This window comes from Nyctereutes procyonoides, unplaced genomic scaffold, assembly GCF_905146905.1.
Source record: "Nyctereutes procyonoides isolate TBG_1078 unplaced genomic scaffold, NYPRO_anot_genome, whole genome shotgun sequence".
NCBI lineage: Eukaryota > Metazoa > Chordata > Mammalia > Carnivora > Canidae > Nyctereutes > Nyctereutes procyonoides.
Window position 1 is genome coordinate 36,985,694 of NW_026575146.1, and position 22,331 is coordinate 37,008,024.

At 41.3% G+C, this 22,331-nt stretch overlaps 1 long non-coding RNA gene across 1 annotated transcript in view; it reads left to right on the plus strand.

Annotated features, from left to right (window-relative positions):
• Positions 1-639: 639 nt before the first annotated feature.
• LOC129499698 (uncharacterized) overlaps positions 640-22,331 on the plus strand; it is a 50,775-nt gene continuing 29,083 nt past the window's right edge. Inside the window, exon 1 of the long non-coding RNA XR_008662439.1 lies at positions 640-776. This is a non-coding gene — a long non-coding RNA (uncharacterized LOC129499698). The remainder of the gene's footprint in view (positions 777-22,331) is intronic.

Here is a 22,331-nt window from a genome sequence, read left to right on the forward strand (position 1 = left end):
TCCCCTGCCTACTTCCCCTTCTGGGTATTTGTGAGGCTTCAAGAGAGAGCCGTTTGCTGGCTGACTTAGAGACAGGCTCAGCAGGTTAAGCTCTGCGGCTGTACTTCTGACCCAGGTGGAAGGCAAGAGAAGGTGTCCTGAGTGGGAGTTCAGGGAGGGCTGTTCAGCTGTCCCGGTGGGCAGAGGCAGAGCAGAGAATGCAGGGAGGTCTCCCACAGAAGAACTCTGCGGTGGCTCCCTGGGTGGCCCGGCCAGCACAGCCTGCTGTGTTCTGTGCAGTTAAAAGCAAGCTGCGGGTGGAGGGACCTCTGTGCTCGGGCCGAGCGCGGCTTACGCCACACATGGCTAAAGTACACAGACGATTAGCAATCAGGGCAAGGACCTCCCTGCTGCAGAAAATGACACAGGGGTTACTTCTCTGTAAACAGCCCCAGAAAAGCCCCGGTTCCTTTTACGGGCTGTCTCTCCTCCCTTTGAGAAGTTGCGAATGCACCCACCCAGGGCTTTGGCTCTCAATCCACCAACGGGCAGGAGGCACGTGCGCGTGCACACACGTGCACACACGCACACGTGCGCACACCCCGCCGTCTGGGCAGCAGCACGCCCCGAAGGCCCTAGGATCTCTCAGAAGGCTGTGCCCTCAGACCCAGTGGGCGCTGTGTGGAACCAGAGGAGCTTGAAAGTAGAAAACAGGTGGCCCTTGGTCGGAGTGGCCCAGCAATGGGGAGCATCCCTCGTGGGCCCAGTGTCCTGCACCTTCGTTTCCTGGGTCCCTGGTAAGAACAAAAGAGAGCATTTGCACGTTGCCTGTTATTTATTCCAAATTAAAATATCCTGAGTAATCTTTCCAGCCCTCCCTAGAAAAGATGGGACAGAGACTTAAGGGGTTTTAAAGGCCTCAAATCCTACTCAGATGACACCAGAGCCTTTTGGAGTCTCTGCAGCAAAGTGATTTTGAGGCGTCCCTTTACCTGGGAAGTCCAAAGCAACATTCTTTGGGAACAAAGATTTGTGCTTGTATTAATGGCCATTAAACTTGTGAATGACGGAAGGCCCCACACAGGCCTAAGCAGCAAAGATTTCTGGGCTTCTGCAGCTGGAAAGTCCAGATGGGTTAAGGTGCGCATTCCAGGGGTAGCAGTGAAAACAAACACGTACTGAATCCTGAGCACAGATCGCACTAGCCCGGGCATTTAACCCTCAAGCCACACAATGATCATGGCCCTATCCCCACCCATTTTGCAGAGGAGCAGGGTGAGGAACAAGACTTGTATCTGGAGGCCGACAGGGCCTGGATGGGACCATGAGGCCCTAACCCCCTAATCTGATCTCTGAATGCCACTCAGTCTGGCTCCCAGTCTCCTTAGGCAGTTGTCTCTGCCACCTTCTGAACTTGTCCCATCCTACCCACCGGCACAGGCTTCCCCCCTTCCTGGGGAAGCCCCCTGGGGGAAGCCTCCCCCCACCCTGCTCTGGGGGGCTTCAGGCCAGGGCAGTCTCTTGCTGCCACTCTACAGAGCAAGTAGAGGGGCCAGGCAGGAAATACAAACGTGTGACAAGGGCCATGTGCACTGTGACAACCAGGACCAGCCACCGCACGGATGTGGCCCGGGGATCTCCAGATCCTCTAATTTTCAAGAAAACCAGAAATCTGGACTTTTCATGTAAAAGTTTCTGCTTTTGAAAATGTGATGCAGGCCTAACCACATGCATTTTGGAGTCAGTGGTGTTTGATTTCTGCTCTCCATTAGAGTCTTGGGGAAGCAGCCCTAGGGGCTCACCTGTCTTTGAGGCAGCTCCTTTAGCCAGGGGTGCTGCCTCCACCTGGGACCCGGTTAGCTACTGGAGGGGGGGTGATGCGCAAAGGGATATGCGACCAGAGTCCTGCTGAGACCACCCAGCCCGTGGTTGGCATCTCCAAAGAAGAAGTGATTGAGTAATGTCTAGAACGTCTGCACAGCCACTTGTATGAGTCCATAGTCCCTTAGAGCAAATCGTAAGAGAAAAAAAATATTCCATTTAAAGTTAAAGTCGGTTATTTTTTGGACTAGCTTCAAAGCAGAGATGAACAGAATGGGCTAAGAGGCGGCCAGTGTGAGCAGTAGTGGCGTTTCTCCAGCCTCTAATGATGTGCCTTAGTCAGAAACCAGGGGACCCACGGAGGTTGGGCTGGGAGCTTGGTTTCCATTTCCTATTCAAAGGTTAGCCTGTCTGATGAGATAAACACAAAGGAGCCAGATGTGGTATGATTGTAACAGTCGCTGATTATATCGGATACTTTACCTGGGAGGCATTTCCACCTTGGGGTGGGGCGGACTCTGATGAGCAGCTCTTGTGGGCCTTTCTGGGTGGGGTTCTAACCGCGTAGCCCAGCTAGAAGCCCTGCCATGTGCTTCACCACAGACTTCGGGTTCCTAACTGAACAATTCTGCTGCACAGATTTGAATATTTTCCTGTCCTTGGTAGGATGGGTTCAGGAGGTGCTCCCCTACGTGGTACAGAGATCTGAGCACCAGCAGGGGTCCCTCTGCCCTCTAGTCAGAGCCTAAGGTTACTCGTGGCACTATCTTTCCTCAGGCTTAACACATTGTGCATCTTTGTTAAGCGTACGTGGTTCTACACTAACCTGGAAGGATGGTGTGTTAGTGCATGTGACAAGCTGCTTGGAAACCATCGGCCCTGTTTCAGCTGCTGCATACAACTCTTCCTCTCATAAAGGCCTCTGGGGACAGGCACTGTGAGCCCATTTTCCAGAGGATGACACCGACTCCAGGAGTTGGAGGGAAGCTATACATGATAGTTATATTTAGTATTCCGATAACAAGTGTCAAGGGCAGGATGCCAGGAGTATCACATAGAATGCTGTTGGCCACAGCAGAAAATTCTAATGCAACTGAGTTAGAAATGAGGAAACTCATTATCTATCAGGAGCATGGGTCTGGAGGTTGGGAGGCCGCTGCTTAAGCTCATGGCTCAAATGACACCATCAGGAACCCAGATTCTTTCCTTCTATTTGTCATCTTGGCAGGTCGGCCTTGACCTCAGTCCTCACTGGCCTGCTTGGCTGCATTCCACCCAGACTCACCCATACCTGGCATGAGGGAGGCAGCGGGGCCGCCACCTGGGCTGCTCGTGCCCTTACCTTACACATGACTTTGAAGGACCCACACCTTAGCTTGTCTGAGTTTTGCTGTAAAGTTACATTAGCAATGCCCGTTTTCTTTCAGTTAGCCTAATAGGTTGAAAAGAGCTCTTCGTTTATGTTTTAGACAAAAGGTGTGTACCAGTCCAGGCTTGGAAATGAGTGAGAATTTTCTCCATTGCAAGTGACTCAAGTCCTGTCCTCCCACTTGTGGCTTCTGCTCTGCATGATGATTGAGAAGTTAGATCTGGAAATCTGGCCACAAAAATTACTTAATGGATTCATGCCTCAGTTTCCACCTCTGTAAAATGGGGATCATATTAGAATCCGCTCATAGGGTTGCTCAGTAAGGATTCAGTAAGTTAGTACATGGGAAATCCTTGGAACGGGGTCTGGCCTACTGTAAGGGTTCAGTAGGCTCCAGGTCTTAGTGTTGGTCTCCAAGGTGCCTCAAGAATGAGGCAGCTTTGATGTGACAGCCGTGCAGCCTGTGCTTCCAATGAAGAGTGAGGGCTAGCCCACTACCTCAGATCCCAGAGAGGACTCTGTGGTTCAAATAGCCCCCTTTCTGCCCAAGCTGGGGCTTGAGCCGTGCCCCGCCACTCCGTGCAGGGACTGAGGTCCCCCCCAGACCTCCCCAGGCATTGAGAAGAAAGAGTGGTTTCCTAAAGGGGATCCAGAAGGCTATGACCAGAGCAAGGGTGGTAGGTGTGCCACATGGATGATGCTACGGATGACCCGCCATCATTCCTTCTGCTGTTGATCCCTGGGAGCGGGCATTTGGACTCAACATGTGACTATATTAGACACCGTTTTAGCAGCTGTGGTTGTGAGACATTTTTCTGGCATAATATAATTCTTTATTCTGCTGTCCAGACTGCAGTGTCATCTCTAAGAACTCTCTGAGTATTTGATCATATTTAGATTACTGAATTTTTTATAGTAAAAATTTGGAGGGGCAAATGATACCATCAGAGGCGAACTCAGCATTGATAGATGTGTAAAGAAAGACCAAAAACCACCCTTTCATTGCACTTCTTTGGTTATATAAGCAGGGTAAAAATTTGGTAGAACCAGAAAGAAAGCAGGTAGCAGCTGTGTCTAGTCCATTAGGATAACCCGAGGAGTGTGGCTTGCTGGGAAACACACAGGCCCTCCCGAGGTGCCCTGGGCTCGTGTGGGGCACTGGGGCACCTCAGGTGGGCCTCCCCACCATGCCGTCCCCCTTCAGGCCTGAGGACATAGCTTTATCACCTCTATGCCCCACGGCTCCTGCCGTGACAGAACATGTATGGGCTTTGTAACGGTTTATGAACAAAACTGATAATGCCTGTAAAAAATGTTTCTTTAGGGGCACCTGGTGGTCCAGTGGTTGAGGGTCTGCCTTTGGCTCAGGTTGTGTTCCCAGGGTCCTGGGATTGAGTCCCTGCAGGGAGCCTGCTTCTCCCTCCCTCTATGTCCCTGCCCCTCTCTCTGTGTCTCTCATGAATGAATGAATAAATAAAATCTTTAAAAAAAACCCCAAAGAACTCTTTTTAAAAAATAATGCAGTGCATTATAAATCATTTTTCTGAAGCCTGAAACTTGCTATGTGTGAGCAAGTACTTGGTAAAGTACTGTTTTATGCCAACAGAATATTTTTGAAATGTAAAAGCCACAGACCTCCAACTAACATCTTCCATTTAATACTCATTTTTGGGCAGCCTGGGTGGCTCAGCAGTTTAGCACCACCTTCAGCTCAGGGCATGATCCTGGAGACCTGGGATGGAGTCCCACATCAGGCTCCCTGCATGGAGCCTACTTCTCCCTCTGCCTGTGTCTCTGCCTCTCTCTCTCTCTCTCTCTCTCTCTGTGTGTGTGTGTGTGTGTCTCATGAATAAATAAATATAATCTTTTAAAAAAAATCCTCATTTTTTTTTGACACGTACATGGTTTACAAAGTGAAACAGTTTTGCGACATCCAAACCAAAGCAGTCTGCCCATCCCGCCTACCCATCCCCCTTCCCACCCTTCTGGCAAATGTAACTCCTTCCAGATCTTTCTTCTGATGTTTATCTCCATGTTGTAAAATAATAACCTTACATTGCTATTCTGTAAGTTTATAGTTTTTGATATTGTCCTCATCTATCTGAGCTGCTATAACAAAGCACCACTGATTGGGGAGTTTGTAAAAAAACAGAGATTCATTTCTCACAGTCTGGAGGCTGGATGTCTGAGATTAGGGTGCCAGCGTGATCAAGTTCTGGTGAGTGCCCTCTTTGGGGTTGCACACAGCTGACCTTTGGCTGTGTGCTCACATGGGGAGCAGAGGAAGCAAGCTTTCTTGTGACTCTCCCGAGGGCACTAATCCCATGTGTAAAGGTTCCATCCTCATGACCTCATCTAACCTTAATTACCTCCTGAAGGCCTCACCTAACACCATCACACTCTAGGGTAGGACTTAAATATCTCCCCCCACAATTTGGGGGGGGGGATGGATATTCAATGCATAATAGGTATCACCTACTAACTTCTAACTATAGAATATAAAGTCTGGCTCCTTTCATACGCCCTTCCCAACATTCTCCCCATACAATTATTTCTATAATTTTTTGGTTAAACTAAAACTCATTTTTGCTAATATCAGGATTATATAAATAGCTGAGCTGTGTGGTATACTATGATTATTTCCTTTCAGAGTCACTTGTTTGTCTCTCTGGCAGCTAAAAATTGCTTCATATTTTCATTTCCAAATTTTGTAATGTACCTATCATTTATTCATCCTCAAATTCTTTGCTACAGTATACATTTCTCAAAACATTCTAATGCATCTAGTAATCTATGTGATTCATATTTTTCTTGGTGATTATCCTTCTGGGGATTTCTGTTCCAACCTATGAGTTATTTTACTCAGTTTCTTCTCCATAGACTTTTTCCCCAGAGGATTCCTCTTTCCACTTCTGGTGAACTGGTTCTTTCTTAGACCAGCTGTAGTGTAGAGCCACTGTCATCAACCTAGGGATCTCATCCCTCACCCTAAGAATTCTAATTTGTGTTGGAATGTTTGTTTCTTGGATCCCATATTTTCCTCATTCTTGGTATATTTCCTTGCTTTAGTGAATTATACCCTTCCAATAGCTTCCCATTTTTGGTTTTGGTTTTTTCTGAGGCTTACATGTCTGAAAATGAAAATATATTTATTTTTTACTTTCACTTTTTGGTTGATAACTTGGATGAGGGTGATAAAATTCTAGATTGGAAATCATTTTGAAGGTATTACTTTTCTGGCTTCAGTCCTGGTTCTGACAAGTCTAATGCCATTTCGATTCCTGGTCTTTTGTGGGTGCCCTTTTTTTCTCTCAAGAACATACTAGCATCATCTCTTTCTCAAACATTCTGAAAATTTAAGGTGGTCTGCTCTGATGTATTTTGTTTGCTGTTTGTTTCATTTATCCTGCCAAATAGTTGGTAGGAATTTTCCATTAGGATACTTTGGTTCTGGGAAATTCTCTTACTTTATTTTCTGATAATTTTCCTCATGCAGAGTGAAGAAAGTCTAGCTTTAAAATTTGGTGGACTAACCGTATAATTATTTTGGTATTTGCTATCTTATTTTCTCATCCCTTGTTTATATGTCTTCCATTTAAAAAGAATGTATTTCTTGAGGTGCCTAGGTGGCTCAGTTGGTTAAGCTGACTTGAGTTTGGCTCAGGTCATGATCTCAGGGTTGTGAGATTGAGCCCTGTGTCAGGGATTTTCTCTCGCCTTCTCCCTCTGCCCCTCCTCTGCCTGAATGCTCTCTCTCTCGCAAATAAATAAATATTTTAAAAATGTATTTCAACTCTATCTTTCAACTTCTATGATGAAGTTTTTAAAATTCATGTTATTACTTTTGTAAATTCTTCTTTATGTGGCATCTTGATCTTGTTTTATGAGTATAATATCTCCTTTCTTTACTTAAAAAATGAATTACAGATTTTAAAAAGATATCTTGATGTTTACGTTATCTCTTTTTTTCTCTTGTTTTTTTTTTTCTCTTTGTTCACAAAGACTTCCCTCAACTATCTGCTAACCTTTGCGTTTTATTTAAGAGTGACTGTTAAAATAGTACAGGAAACTCTGTATTGTGTGCAAAGGTTTTCCTTCTGTTGTAGTGTCCCAAAGGGTAATTGGCTATTTTGTTAGAAACTCCCAAATGTCATTACTGATAGTCAAGTATCTGGGGTCAATCAGTTTTTCCAGAGAAGGACTCTCTAATTTCCTGCTATGGGATGAGGTGGAGGGGAGGGTCCAAGCCTGACTTTTAGAGCTCAGAGCCAAGTGAGTAAAGAGGCTTGACTTTGACCTTACCTGCTGTTTACCTTGGGGACCAGGTCCCTGGGCTTGGACTCTCTCTGCTTTATCATCTTTAAAGAGTGACTCTCTTTCTGGATAGCAGAGGGCTGATCAGTTGTGCCCAAGATTGTGTATCCAAGAAACCACCAAGGAGCCGACACTGATGCAAGCGCACGAGGGTTTATTTGCAAGCTCGAGCTTGTGTGCAAGTATACCCGACACAGCGGAGCAGGGACTTGGACCCCGAGGTTAAGAGGCGTAGTAGTTTAATAGGGGCCAGTGGCCAATGAGTTTGTAACACACAGAAAGTTGCATAGTCATGTCAGTCCACACGCAGGTGGCCGATTGAATTACAATTTACCCTATAGTGACCGTTTGAACTAGCCTATCACTCTGGTCAGAATTGGCGTGCAGGTTTGGCGGGCAAAAGGCGGGTTTACATTCTTATGAGCTGGTTTGGGTAAGGGTGTGCTCAGCGGCTTGACTAGGGTGGGACAGCGCCTTAAGCAATAAGCAGGTCATGTGGGGGTTATACATGAGATGGCGGGTGTAGCACAAAATGGAGTTAGTCCTGCTCTGCTTGTCCAGGGGTAGGGGATTTTTGTTAAATTCCTTGGGTCCCACAGGTCCTATGCTGTGTAGGGTTAGCAAGGGGACTGGGACTTCATTCTTAACCTGACCACCAGGACTCTTCCCAAGAGAAACACCTGATGCTTCTATTCCCAAGATTTCCTCTAGGCATGAACCCACCTATAGCTCTGGGCCCAGAACTGGCTTTCTGACTCCTCTGGTCTGCTCAGTTAATCACCATTAGATATGACTGCTACCTTCTGACCTCCCTCTGCTCTGACTCCTTTCATGTCTTCTTTTGCTCTTGTGGATCAATGTGTTTTTATCTTTTTTCTGTCACTTTAATGGGGTTTTGGGAGGGAGTAGAGAGGAATTTGTGTGTAATTCATCATGTTTACATAAATTTTCATAAATCCATAACACCTAAAGTCATTAACCAACCCACCTGTGTATCTCTCATTCACATTTGGCACAACTCCTTTGTCTCCTAACTGCCCACCACACTTCCAGTGAATTGGCCTTACTTCTTAGTTGTGGTGGGGGTGGGGGTAACCTCATGGCAAGAGCCTCCAGTTTCTATGCAGAATTAGAGCAGGTGATAAAGAAACCTCTGCTAATCTCTAGAGTATTAGACACTGTTCCCAGGTCTAGGTAACTCTGAATATGCCAGACTTTTCTTAAGGAATTAAATAACAACGTAAGCTTTTGTTAAAGCTTCCAATTTAAAATGATGTTGTATGAGGGAAAAGTCCCACAACAAAACATTCTGGTGTCTGAGAGAACAGCCATTGCTCTTTTTAGCCCTTTGCTTAAAAAAAAAAAAAAAAAAAAAAAAAAAAAAGTTCTCTGGATATAATGGAGGAAAAGTAGGATTGAGGGGTGGAGGGACTCGAAAGCCCACCCTAGGGTGTTTGTAGAAAAGGCAAGAACTGCTTGGAGCAATGGCATCCTGGCTGAGAGTGGCCCTTCTGGTCTGAGCCCAGTTCTCAGCTGAACAGTATGGGTGAGCTGTGCCTATTTCTTCCCCAGGCTGAGGACATGGTAATTCACAGGCTATATCCTGGGTTTCTGCTGGTGGAGACGGTGATCAAGGACTCATTGATAAGGCATTGCAGGAACAGACATCTCTTGGCTATAGGGCAGAGTTTGAATCCTGGAGCTGGGTCCCTGGTGGACCTTGCAGATTCTGTGCTGAGAGGCTGCCAGGAGGCCAGCAGGACATTGGGAATGGTACCAGCTGTGGACTGGGCTCCCTTTGGGTACAGAATGTTTTATTCAGTGGAGAAAAAGTTCTGGGGCATATGAATAAAGCCTCTGGATTCCATGTAGAGGGCTGTTTAATTCTCTCCCTCTTCTTCATGCTTTGAACACAGCCAAAGGCATTTGGAACTTGGCCAACATTGATCATATCATAGGTGACAATGGAATCTGAGCCACCCAAAATCAATGACAAATCAAATCTCTAACAACTGGCTGTTGTTATATATATATATATATATATATATATATATATATATATATAATAGTATTATATATATATTATATTATAATACTATTAATATGTAAACTATTTCCTTCCCAGTGAAGAGGCTCTTTATAAGACAGCTCTCATGTTCCTACCTGGTGAATGAAAAAAAGTGTTCTCTCTAGGTATGAGCGTTCTGATGTGGGGACAGGATACAATGTTTGATCCAGTGATATCTGGCTCCAATCCAGTCCAAGGTTCTGTGATCCAGGCCTGGGAAAGGAAGGAGGACAGCAGGGTTGTGGAGGTGGGAAGATGAGCTCTGGCAGGGAGGGGGAGTGTGAGTGTACTGAGTAGAAAAGTGCCCCCCCCCAAAAAAAATATGCCCAAGTCAACCTATGGAATCTGTGGACTTTTTTTGGAAAGAGTCTTTGCAAGTGTGATCAATTAAAAGATCTCAAGATGAGGTCATCCTGCATTTAGGGTAGGCCAAATCCAATGACTAATAGGTGTCCTTGCAAGAGAAAGGGGGGGGGGGCAGAGATTTGAGCCAGAGAGACACACAGGGAAGAAGGCCATGTGAAGAAGGAGGCAGTGATTGGAGTGATGCTGTCATAGCCAAGGAAGAGGCAGGAAGGAAAAAAGAGTCTTTGCTAGAACCTCTGGACTGAACATGGCCCTGCCAGCACCTTGATTTCAGACTTCTGGCCTCCAGAACCTTGAAGGAGTAAATTTCTATTGTTTCAAGCTACCAGATTTGTGGTAACTTGTTGCAGCAGCCATAGTAAACAAATGAAATGGGGGAGATCTGGAAAAGAAGAGTGGGAAGACAGGAAGACAAAGAGGTGAGAGAGGGAACAGCTGTGGAGGCAGAGGCAGGGAGAGGCATGGCTGGTCTGCTCACAGGGCCATAACAAAATAGTATAGACAGGCAGAAATGGCAGAAATGAATATTTTCACAGATCTGGAGGCTGGGAGTTAAAAATCAGGGTGTCAGCATGGTTGGTTTCTAGTGAGGACTCTCTTCCTGGCTTGTAGACCTTCTCCCTGTGTGCTCACGTGCAGAGAAAGAGCAAGAGCAAGCTCTCTGGTATCTCTTCTTATAGAGATGCTAATCCCGTTATGAGGGCCCCAACCTTATGACCTGATCTAAACTTGATGTTTTTCCAACGTCCCCATCTCCAAATGCCATCTCCTTGGCGGTTGGGTCTTCCACACATGACTTTTGGGGAGACATAGCTCAATCCAAGTCACTATCTTACTGCATAAATCTCCCAGCAAAGGTCTGGTAATTTAGCAGTTGAAATTGGACAAAACTCTGATGCACAAAACAGGCAAAATTAAACAAACAAACAAAAAAAGGACAATTTAACCTGGAAGAGAGAACACACTGCCTTGGGTTTAATTAGGCTCTAAGGACTAGCCCAACAGTTTGAATGGTAGTTAAGGCAGGTGGGGCAGTCATTCATCAGATCTGCAAAATGAGGACTAAGGGTGTCACCTGTTTAGTCCCACTATCTTCCTCTTCCCTCATTATTCTGCAAAGAGGGGTTCCTGGACAGGTTACTCTCCTGTTATGGGCTGAATTGTGCTCTTCTCCCCTTCCCCCATTCCCAATTCTTATATTGAAGTCCTAACCCCAAGTACCTCATGATATGATTGATGGTATTTGGAGCCTATCTATACCTTTAAAGAGGTAATCAAATTATCTGAGGTCGTTAGGGTGGGCTCTAATCCAATCTGGCTCACGTCCTCACAAAAAGAGGAGGTTAGGACATGGACACACCTAGAGGAAAGACCCTGTTGAAGATACAGAGAGAAAATGATCATCTACAAGCCAAGAGAGGCTGAGAAGAAACCAATTCTATTGACACTTTGATCTTGAACTTCTAGCCTCCAGAACTGTGAGAAAATAAATTTGTTATTTAAACCATCTAGTCTGTGGTACTTTGTTTTGGCAGCCCAAGAAACCTAATATACCTTCTCCAAGCCCAGCTCTTCAGGTAGAACCCTCCTTGCTCTATTAACAGGCTCCTGATGAACAAACCACCTCTACTCCATTGCTGCTCTTGGCCTGTTGGAGTCAGGGACACACTGCAATCCTTATTCACTCCCTTCTAACCTCAACAAGTTACTCAATCTCTTTGAATCTTGGCTGCTTCATTCATAAAACTATATATAATGAACTCTCCCTGGGCATGCACATTAAATGAACTATGTAACCTATGTAAACCTATGTAAACAGACTTAATGCAGCTGAAGTCCAACCACTCTAGAATCTTCTCCAGTTTTACCTACTGTAGGGGACATTTGCCATGTTTTGCAGCCCAGCACTGAGTAATCTGCCTCTTTGGGGGAAATGCCAAGATCTATGGGAGGTTGGGCCATGTCTCCCACTGTGTGGAGATGAATCTTCTAGCAACTTATCTTTGGGAGGCAGACAATGTGACTGGTTCAGCCAGACTCTCCCATCAGGCCCTAGACTCTTGAAGGAGTGACATAAAGAACTGATGGAGGTGACAGTAGAGAAAAAAGACCAGAAATGTGGCAACAAGGGCCCAAGGGTGCTATCCACTGGGCTGTACCACTGATGGTAGTGCAAGCAGCAAGTCTTGGGGGATGGCTTTTCTACATTTTTGTCTAGTACCCCTTTGTTTTTGTCTATACCTAGAACTGGATCTTCCAGATTGCATATAAATTTCATACATTGCTTTCCAATGATTTTGGTCTTTAAATCAATACAATAGAATCCTTTCCTGCTCAAGTTAGAATTGGTTCCTGTTTTTTGCCACCAAGTGCTCTCATGGGCACATCAATGTTGTGTTTCTATTTGCAGTTGGTTTCCTTGCTCTCTGTTTTCTTGGGGCCTGTCTCAGTTGGCAATCAGATTGGAAAGTTATTTTGCAAATTATTTCACACTACGGTGAGAAAGATATGCATAAAGTAATAATTTTCCCCAAAACATTTGCATTTTGAAGAGGGCAAGGAAATAAGTGATGCTAAGAAGTTAGAATTCTATTTAACTGTCAGTGGAAGAGTTGATCTTTAGGACTAAATCTGTATGTATAGCAGACTTGTGATGCCTCTGGAATCCTGTTGTTCAAGGCATTGTCTAGTCTGCTTTGGCTGAGACAAGTTCATTTGAGTGGGTACCTTCCATGTTGGTCCTTCTGCTGGCACAGGTAGAGAGCATAGCTGTCATTCAGGTTTGTGTTTTATTTAGATTTTACAGTTTTAAATGGAAGGTTCTGAATTTCTTACTTGAAAGCCCACCCAGATGCCCTATTGACCAGCATTGGCAGGTAAAGGTCACATTTTGTCCAAATGAGCAGGGGGGTGGGGGAGAGGACAAAGAGAGCATTTGTCTAAATATCTTAACCTGTTGTTCAGGATTGATGACATGTGGCATGACTAAGACAAGAATTTCTAAGCAGATTCAATGGGGCAGGGTGAGGGTGGAGGTGGAGAACCAGTTTAAGTTGGAGATCCCAGGGACAGCTTGAGCCAAAACACAAATTTCAGGTCAATTCCTTTAGCCAGCCTACTATTGCTGGCTCCCAACTGCCACTACCATGTCATTTTCATGGAGACTTTAATCAGCTCTTGATGACCTTGCATCTAGAAAAGGAAGAGGAATTGAGGAAAGAAGATGGGGGAAAGGACAGGAATAGAAGCAGAGTTAGGAATGGGGCATTCACTGTGAATTAGTAACTTCTAAGTAGAACCTAGGCAGGTATAGCAAGGACAAATTGTTAAGTGAAGCAAAGAAAACAGAAAGGCAATCTGGGAAATGACACAGCTCTCATCATCAGGCTCTTTATTTATGAAAATATGTGATGATCCATTTGGTTGTGAGACTTAAGGATACTGCCTGCCTGCCTGCCCTGGTCATATGAGACTAGGCCTCCCAAATAAAGTGGCTAACCAAAACCTAAGGAGAGCATCAGCTGTGAAATAAAGAAGTAACCATCTTGTGACATTGTTGAAGGACTAACTTTAAGGTCAACTCACCGCATTTGGTAAATCTCAGCAGGGTAAATTTCATGAGGGCTTTGAAATGGACTCTTACCTCCTTTAGTCATGTCAAAAGGGAATTTTGGCTTCTGAGGCTAGGTAGTTTCTGGGGGTGCTTTTCAAATGCCAACCCATGTTGCCTCAGGAAATATTTTCTAACTCACTGTTCTGCCAGCCAAGATCCCATCATCAAGTCATTGCTCACTCCTCCCTCTCTGTAGCTCCCCAAGTCCATCGGCCAACAGAATCTCTCCCACTCTCCACTCCCACTGACTCTACTTTGTCTATATTTGTCCTGTTTCTGGCTCTATCCACAGGCTCCTCAGGGATCTTTCAGCTTCTAGGTTCTTCTCCCCAATTTAACTTGTGCTGTCCACTACTGCCAAATTAAAAAACACCCAAACTTCCACATTATTTACAAAATATTAGATTTAGAGTCAAGATCTTATTCATCTGGGCCCTTCTTAGTTTTCTAGAAATGAGAGAAGAATTTTAATTAATTGTGGTTTTACACTTCCCAAGATTCTAACAGATGTTGAGAAAGAGTGTTGTCCTGGAAGAACAATGGCTGGGTGTTCTGCTTTTAGATAAATGTCTAAAGAAACCCAAATGATACTTTTTATAATTAAAGAATGCAAACCCTATGAAGACATAGTCTAATATGTTTTCTTCCTTAGATTTTAAGCCATATGACTGCAATTATGTGGTTGGGTGGCATCTGAGGGGCTAACCAAGGGATGGAAAGCCAAAGCTGAGGAAGTGGAAAAGGAAGAGATGGAGAAAGCCAGGGTGGTAATCTCTAGATGGAAGCCAGATGAAAAGACTCTCTCCCTTCCAGCCCATGCTCAAATGGTAGCAACAAACACACAGACAACACACACTCAAATATATATGCATGTACACACACACAGAGTTCCTTTATGCACTAACTCATCAGTGCTCTTGGATTTCTAAAGCAATCATTTCACGGTTGGGTTGCATTGTTCTTTAGACTTCAGTTTTTCTCACTTGGATATTGCCCATTCCCTTAACAAGTTTGGTAGACATGGGGGGAAAGAGCTAATGATCTCCTAAATAGTAACTCTTTGGGGCATCCTCCTTTCTTCTCTCTTTTTTTCTCATACATTGTTTTTGTAGTTTAATATCCTGAGCAGTGTGAGATGATCCAAAATTTCTCAAAACCTTTGAGTGCACAGCATCATAGCATCATATAATAGGATTGCTTGCAAGTATAATTCAGAGAAGTCTTTGTCCAGAGATACAAAAGTTACCATCAGTTATTTAAAATGGTCTATTACTAGCTTGGATTTGAAAGTTTCCTTCACTATTACATGTATCCATGTGGGCACGCTTAAGTTTTGCTGTTTGGGGCTTAGCCACATTGTAGAGAAACACAAAGATGTAAGAAATAAATTGAAAAAAAGGTCCATAGAGACAGATTTTACATCATAAAAGAGTAAATTATTAGGTGTTATAAAAATACAAATATTGCAGACTGTATTTTATATACTGCTTCCAAGAATAAAGCTATGCCAAATCTGGTGTGGAGGGAAGGCATTGATTAATCAGATTTCTGGATGGTCCTTTCCTTTCACCCTTAGCACCACTGTGCTGTTTTATAGGCAGTAACCCAGTCACCAAAGAAAAAAGGATCTGAACAGAGGCCTTGGAGGATCCAACTTGAGGACTAATTATTGCCTTGTTAAACAGTGAGACAGAGTTATTGCAAATTTTTGGGTGTGGCAGTTCAAACATATTTTATAAGACAAGTTTCTGGAAACCAAGAATTTCTCAAATTTAATAAGTAACTGAAAGAGTAATTTACAGAAATGTAGTCTCTCCATGGTCTCCATGGTTTTTTCATGAAACAAAAAAATAAAAGGGATGATGTTAAATGGGAAATGGAATAGAGGTAACCCTTCCACACGGTTTTTTGAAATTCCTTTCAAAGCAACTCTCTACCAGACAATGTTACCAAATGTCCTGTATAGCTATTGTTCTGAAGGCTAGAATTCTGAAATCAAGAGCAGGGCCATGGTCTCTTGGAAGGCCCTAAGAGAGAGATCCTTTCCTGCCTCTTCTGACTGCTGGTGGTTGCCAGCAATCCTTGGTATTCCTTGGCTTGTCATCATATCACTCCAGTCTCTGCTTCTATGATCACATGGCATTCTTCCTGTATGTCTGTGTCTACATTTCCCTCCTCTTACAAGGATATCAGTCATTGGATTAGGCCTACTCAGAATCCAGTATGCTGTCATCTGAACTTGATTATAGCTACGAAGACCCTATTTCCAAATAAGATTGTATTCATAGGTACTGGGGGTTAGGACTTCAACACCCCATTCCTAGTCCATGATGTCACCATTAAGAGAATATGCCAGAAGTTCTTTGTAATTTATATACAATGATATTAGTAATAGCTCCATACTCGAAATAAAACTACCCAGAGTAAGATTAACTTCTGCATGACAGCATGAGGAGCTCTGCAGGCCCACTGTAGGAAAACTGGAGAAAAATTATAGAACCCTGATCATTTCAACCTTGTGGGAATGGTTCTAAGAAAAGACAGTAACTGAAGAAACTTCTACTCAAGAACATTTACAAAAATTTGGTAAGATAGGTGAGTGTCTGTGATATTTGAACTGAAACTGCTTCCTTCCTTCCCAGCTCCAGTCCAGCAGGGTGGAGATTCCACTCCAAACTTCTGTAGTCAAGAACACAGGGTTCCCTCTCCCTCCAGCATGCAGAGGACTTTCTTCCCCAGAGAAGCAGTATGGTAGTGTTTCTCATCCTGTCCACAGCTACCTATTTCTGAGACTAAGTTCCAGATGAGTATGGTTGAGAGGTGGGGCTCCTTCTTCTGTTACTTAGCTGCCACTTGTAGAATAGAGCGTCTCCCTTCAGCATGGCATGCTGAGAAGGGTATAGCTCTGGTTACTCTTGCTCTGGCTCATATGGTGGTGGAAGATGTAAACTTAGAGAATTTCTGGCTGCCCCTACCTCTCTACCTTGGCTGCCCCTACCACTCAGCATCTAGAGTAGAGGTGTCACTCAGAAAGAAGCTTGCCATTGTCCCTATCTCCAGCTCTAGAACCTGGCTCAAATGTTTTGCTAAAGAATGGGGCTGGAGAGAGGAGGAAAAGTAGGCCATTAAAAAGCTAGTTCCTAATATTTTTCCAAAGGAATTAAATTCTTTTGCAACAGTGCTTGGAGAAAGTCAAACTAAGCATGCTCTCAAAAACCATGGAGGTTGTGGTGATAGGCAGCTGGGAAAATATTTAAGATACTGAAGACCGAATTGTAAGCCTGCTAGTCTGCAGGAGGAAGCTCTGCAGGAGAAAATATTATACTCAGAATGAGTCCCTAGGGAGGAGAAAGTACAGCAACTTACGAGTAATGGAAGACCAGAAGGAGAGGAGAGAAGGGAGCAGAAAAATATTTGAAGAAATAGTGGCTGAAAACTTTCCAAATTTATTGAGAGATATTGGTCTTGGTCTATAGTTTTCTTTTCTTGTAATATCTTTGTCTGGTTTTGGTCCTAAGGTAATGCTGATCTCATAAAATGAGTTAGGAAGGACCTCCTTTTCTCCTATCTACTGAAAAGCTTGTAGATAATTGGCATAATTTATTCCTTAAATATTTGTAAAATTCACTAGTGAACCCATGTGGGCCTGACACTTTCTGTTTTGAAGGCTATTAAATTACTGATTTAGTTTCTTTACTAGATACAGGCCCATTCAGATTGTTTGTTTCTTCTCCGGTGAGTTTTCGTAGATTATGTCTTTCAAGGAATTGGTTCATTTCACTTAGGCTACCAAATTTGTAGATATAGAGTTGCTCATAATATCTCCACATTTATTGAAAAAGAATCTACACATCTAAGAAGCGCAACAAAGTCCAAATAGGATTAATTCACAGCAAGCCACAGAGACACATTAAAGTAAAAATGTTGAAAGTTAAATACGAGGAGAAAATCTTGAAAGCAGCAAGAGAAAATGACTAACAAGGAACCCTCAATAATATCAACAGCTAACTTCTCAGGAGAAACAATTGGGGCCTAAAAACAGTGGGATAACATAATCAAAATGTTCAATGAGAAAATATAAACTAAGAATTCTGTTTCAGGCAAACTATCTTTTAAAAAATGAAAGTGAAATAAAGACTTCCCCAGATAAACAAAAACTGTGAAAATTTGTTGCTAGTTTGCTGTATAAAAAATATTAAAGGAACTTCTTCATACTGAAAGTAAGTGACCCCAAATGGTAATTCAAATTCATGTGAATAAACAAAGACCATAAGAAATTATGTAATTACAAAACAGAGTTTAAATACACATGTTCTCCCTTCTTCTCTTAATTGATTTTAAGACACTGGTTTAAAACGATATGTAGATAATGTATTTGGAGCCTGTGAACACATAAGTATGAAGAATATTTATTTTATCAGTAATAGCACAAAGGATGCGAATGGGAGCAAAGCTCTATTAGGCTAAGGAAATGACTGCAGACTACAAAATAATAATTATAGTGATGTTTTGGGTTTGTAACATCAATAGATCTAATATGTGTAAAAATAATATGACAAAAAGGGAGGATAAGGAATATATAAGAATAATGTTTCTATACATCAATGAAATTAAGCTAGTGTAAAGCAGAAGCTAATTCTGATAAGATGTATGTGGTAAACTCCAGAAGAACTACTAAAAATAGTAAAAAAAATCAGTAAAGAAGTTACAATGCTACATTAGAAAATATTATACTCATATTTACTTAATGTAAAAGAACTGTAAAGTAGGAATAGAGGGCAAAAAGACATGAGACAGATAGAAAACAAAAAGCAAAATGACACACATAAATTGAACTATCTTAATAATAACATTAAATGTGAATGGATTAAACAATCCAGCCAAAAGACCAAAATTGTGAGACTATATTTTTAAAAATGTTTCAACTATATGCTGTCTACAGGAGACACATTTTATATTCAAAGATGCAAAGAGATTGAAAATAGAAAGATGACAAAAGACACAGCATGCAAACAACAATCACATGAAGACTGGAATGGCTAAACTGATGTCAGACAAATAGACTAAAACAAAAAAAATGTTATAAAAATGGACATTTTATAATGATAACAGGGTCAATCCATCAGGAAGATATAACAATTCTAAACTTATATTCACTTAATAACATGATATCAAAATATATAAAGCAAAAACTGACAGAAATAAAGGGAGAAGTGGATAATTGAACAATAATAGTTGGAGGCTTCAATACCTCACTTTCAATAATATCTAGAACAACTGTCCTTTATCAGTTTCAGAAAGTTCCCTTTTATTTCAAATTCATTCACTTTTTTTATCATAAAAAGTGTTGTATTCTGTCAATTTATTATTCTGTATTCCTGAGACAATCATGTGATATTTCTTTCTTATTCTATTAATATGATATTTTACATTAACTGGTTATTGGGTGGTAAAAGTAAATCCCACTTGGTCAAATTCTTTTTAGATATTGCTGGATTTGGTTTGCTAATACCTTATTGAGGAATTTTATGCCCATTTTCATAAGAGATATTAGTGTGTAATTATGTTTTCTTATGATGCTTTTGTCTGCCCTGGGTATCAGAGTAATACTGGCCTCATGAAATGAGCTGAGAAGTATTTCTTCCACAGAAAAGTAATAAGGAAATAAAAGGCTTGAACAACAGTATAAAGAAACAGACCTAGCAGACATTCTATAAAACATTCTACCCAACAATAGCAGAATATACACCACTCTCAAGTGCACATGGAACATTCTCCATGATAGACCATATGCTAGGCTAGGCATAAAACACACTTCAGTGAATTTAAAAGATAAAAATAATACAAAATACGTTCTTCAACCACAGTGAAATGTAGGTAAAATTTTTTTTAAAAGATTTTATTTATTTATTCATGAGAGACATAGAGAGAGACAGAGCGAGAAGCAGGCTCCATGCAGGGAGCCTGATGGGGGACTCGATCCCAGGTCTCCAGGATCGTGCGCTGGCCAGAATGCAGTGCCAAACTGCTGAGCCACCCAGGTTGCCCTGTAAGTAGAAATTAATAGCAGGCAAGAACTGGAGAAGCTTATGAATAAGTGGAAATTAAGTAACACGCTCAATAAATTGCCACCGAGTTAAAGAAGAAATCAGAAAAGAAATTATAAAAGTGTCTGAAATGAAAGAAAATGAAGATACAGCATACCAAAACTCATGGGATTCTGCTAAAGCAGTTCTCAGAAGGAACTCTAAAGGTGTAAATGCCCATATTAAGAAAGAAGAAAGATCTTAAGTCAGTAGCCTTTCACTTTAAGACACTGGGAAAAGAAGAACAAACTAAACCTGAAACAAGCAGAAGACAGGAAATAACAAAGATTAGAGCAGCAATGAATGACCTACAATAGAGAAAATCATTGAAACCAAAAGCTGGCTCTTTGAAAAGATCAATAAAACTGACAAACACTTAACTAAAGTGTCAATAAAAATAAAAAGAGAGAAAACTCAAACTGCTAAAATCAGAAACAAAACAAAAAGGGACATTACTACTTATTTTATAGAAATAAAATGAATCATAAAGGATTACTATGAGCAATTGTATTCTGGCAAATTAAATAACTTAGATGATGAAATGGACAATTCTTAGAAAGACACAACTAATAAAACTGACTATAGAAAAAAAACCAGTATGCCAAGTGAAGAAATTAAATTAGTAATAATAATAATTAAACTAGCAAAGAAAAGCTTATGCCCAGATGGCTTCATCACTGAATTCTACCAGACATTTAAAGAATTAATACCAGTTCTCCACAAACTCTTTCAAAAAATAGAAGAGGGAGAAATACTTCTCAGCTCATTTCATGAGGCCAGTATTACTCTGATACCCAGGGCAGACAAAAGCATCATAAGAAAACATAATTACACACTAATATCTCTTATGAAAATGGGCATAAAATTCCTCAATAAGGTATTAGCAAACCAAATCCAGCAATATCTAAAAAGAATTTGACCAAGTGGGATTTATTTTTAACACCCAATAACCAGTTAATGTAAAATATCATATTAATAGAATAAGAAAGAAATATCACATGATTGTCTCAGGAATACAGAATAATAAATTGACAGAATACAACACTTTTCATGATAAAAAGAGTGAACGAATTTGAAATAAAAGGGAACTTTGAAACTGATAAAGGACAGCTATGAAAAATTCACCGCTAACATCATCATGAATAGTGAAAGACTGTATGCTTTACCACCATGGTCAGAAACAAGACAAGGATACTTGCTCTTATCATTTCTATTACACATTAAACTTGAAATTCTAGCCAGGGCAATTAGGCAAGAGAAACTAATAAGAGGCATTCAGATTAGAAAAGAAAGAATAAAACTGTCTCTATTCACAGATGACATGATCTTGTATACAGAAAAACCTAAGGAATCCACTAGAAAACTATTAAAACTAATAAGCAATTTCATTAAGTTTGTAGGATATGAGATCGATATATAGCAATAAATTATATTTCTATACACATGAACAATCCAAAAATAAAATTAAGAAAATAATTCCATTTATATTAGCACCAAAAAAAAATGCTGAGGAATAAATCTAACAAAAGAAGTACATAACTTATCCTTTGAAAACTATAAAACATTGTTGAAAGAAGTTAAAGATAATCCAAATAATTGGAAAAACATTTCATGTTCATGGATCAGAACGTGACAATACTTCTCAAACTGATCTACAGATTCAGTGAAATTCCTATCAGAATTCTAGCTGGCTTCTTTGTAGAAGTTGACAAGGTGATTCTAAAATTCATATGGAATTTCTAGGGTCTTAGAACAGCCAAAATAATATTGAAAAACAAGGACAAAGCAGAGGGTTCATACTTCTTTATTTCAAAACTTACTCCAATGTACGGTTAATCAAGACAGCGTGGTATTGTTAAAAGGATAGACAAGTTGGTAAGTGGAATAGAATTGAGATTCTAGAAATAAACCCATATATCTATGGTGAACCGATTTTTCACAAGGGTGCCAAAACTATCCTATAGGGCAAGAATAGTCTTTTCAACAAATGGTGCTGGGTCAATTGAATTGCCATATACAAAAGTTTAAGTTTGGATTCTTACCTTATACTATATACAAAAATTAACTAAAAAGGATCAAAGACCTAATGTAAGGCTAAAATCATAAAACTTTAAGGAAAAAAAACGCATGGAAGTTTGTTCTTGGATTTGGCAAAAGATATCTTATAAACACCAAAAGCACTGGCAACAAAGAAAAATGAGGTTGGACTTCATCAAAATTATAATTTTTTCTGGTTCCAAAGACATCATGAAGAAAATGGAAAAACAACCCACAGAATGTCAGAAAATATTTTACAATCTTATATCAGATAAGAGACTTAGATCTACATCATATAAAGAACTTACAACAATGATAAAAAGCCAAATAATTCAATTAAAAAATAAGGAAAGGATCTGAATAAACATTTCTAAAAGAAGGCATGCACAGTCAGAGAAAGACAAATATATGATTTCACTCATATGTGGAATTTAGGAAACAAAACAGATGAACATAAGGAAAGCCAAGGAAGAGACACCTGGGTGGCTAAGCAGTTTAGCACCTGCCTTCAGCTCAGGGCATGATCCTGGAGTTCCGAGATGGAGTCCTGCATCGGGCTCACTGCTTCTCCCTCTGCCTATGTCTCTGCCTCTCTCTCTCTGTGTCTCTCATGAATAAATGAATAAAATCTTAAAAAAAAAAAGGAAAGGGAAAGAGAAATAAAATAAGACGAAAACA